This window comes from Callorhinus ursinus, unplaced genomic scaffold (genome assembly GCF_003265705.2).
Source record: "Callorhinus ursinus isolate GAN/ISIS: 27379988/994484 unplaced genomic scaffold, GSC_fseal_2.0 scaffold8, whole genome shotgun sequence".
Lineage (NCBI taxonomy): Eukaryota > Metazoa > Chordata > Mammalia > Carnivora > Otariidae > Callorhinus > Callorhinus ursinus.
Window position 1 is genome coordinate 26260999 of NW_027397070.1, and position 1796 is coordinate 26262794.

A 1796-nucleotide genomic window follows, 5' to 3' on the forward strand; every position below is an offset into this window, starting at 1 on the left:
GAATCCGCTTGGTAGCTAAACACTTCAGAGTACACGGTTCACGTCAGGTTACATACACCTCACAACAAATGTTACCTTGTCCAGTTACAAGAAGCCAGCATGGAACCGGGGAAGAAAAACTAGCTGGGCTTTAGGTCCTACACGTCACAGTAGCACACTCCGAAAAGAAAGAAATCTTATCTTTCCCTTAAGTAGTTACTGTCATGCCATACGGATTCTTAAAATGTTAACAAAAATAAAGAAAAACACCCTTGAAAATATATTATCAGAGGGAATGAAGATAAAGTATCGAATACATGTACAAGTAATGCTCAGAGGCGCTTAATCGACTTCCTCCACGCGGGACGTGTCATCGTCACCCTTGAGGGGTGGCATCTCTTCGCTCACCGCGGCACTGCTGTCGTCAGCTGTGGGGTCGTCTTCGTCAATACCGAGACTGAGCTTGATCATCCTGTAGATCCGGTTAGCATGTGTCTGGGGGTCTTACAGACTGAAGCCAGAAGACAGGAGAGCAGTTTCGTAAAGCAGGATGACCAGATCTTTCACAGGCTTTTCGTTCTTGTCGGCCTCTGCCTTCTGCCGTAAGGTTTCAATGATGGAGTGGTCGGGGTTTATCTCCAGGTGCTTCTTCGCGGCCATGTAGCCCATGGTGGAGTTGTCTCTCAAGGCCTGGGCCTTCATGATCCTCTCCATATTTGCCGTCCAGCCATATGTGCTTGTGACAGTGCAGCACGGGGAGGTCACCAATCGGTTTGACACGACCACCTTTTCTACTTTTTTCTCCAAGTTGTCCTTCATGATCTTGCACAGGTTTTCAAACTTTGGTTTTTTCTCTTCCTGTTTCTTTTTCTCTTCTTCGTCTTCTGGAAGTTCTAAGCCCTCTTTGGTAACAGACACTAACGTCTTCCCCTCAAATTCCTTCAGCTGTTGGACACAGTACTCATCGATGGGCTCGATCATGTAGATCACTTCCAAGCCATGCTTTTGAAGACGCTCCACGAAGGCCAAGTTCGCTACCTGATCCTTGGTCTCACCTGTGATGTAATAGATGTGTTTCTGGTTTTCCTTCATTCTGGTGCAAATAGTCCTTGAGGGAAACCATCTCATCGCCAGAAGCAGACGTATAGTATCGTATAGTACTATTTGCCAGCTGACTCAGTCACCAATACTCAGGAAGTAGGAAAGAAGATACAGAATAAGCCCTTTGAGTGAAAATATGGAAGGGTCACTGTGACTGTCTAATACCTCTGTCTCTTTTACCCAGTTTAGGTGTGTCCGGTCTCAGCTGCATATGGAAGCTGCTTTGTGTTTCTTTGGAGTCTGGGGATGGTGCTGAAAGAGTACCTCAGAACTTCTTTCTGAGAGGACAGTTTTGGGACACCTGGGCTGCATAAGGAGAGCAGGGCAAGTGCCTGGTGGAGGCATGCTCAACATTAGCTGATTGTCAGAGTCCCCCATGGAACTTACCCAGCTCTCTGGTCTGTACCCCAGGACCACAGAGTCATACGTTCCAAGGGATGGGCTCAGGAATCTCTACTTTTTAAAAGTTGCACAGGTGTTTCTCGGATACGGGCCAGGTGAGAGCCACTGGACTGGCATAAAGAAGAGGGGCTTTGCTTAGCTCCGTTTAATGGGAGCTAAGCTGTTTTCATTAAATGAATATTAAACGTATTGATCTCTGGCTTCCAGTTTGGTTTGGCTAAGCTGAGGCTGGTTTTCCATTAGATTAGTAGGATCTAATTATGTTGTTTTAAACTTCCTGAACCATTAGCACAAGGCTGGCTAATGAGCCAAGT

At 46.4% G+C, this 1796-nt stretch overlaps 1 pseudogene; it reads right to left on the reverse strand.

The window, feature by feature from the left end:
• Positions 1 to 228: 228 nt before the first annotated feature.
• On the reverse strand, positions 229 to 1505 carry LOC112821901 (heat shock protein HSP 90-alpha pseudogene; annotated as a pseudogene).
• Between the last annotated feature and the right edge of the window lie 291 nt (positions 1506 to 1796).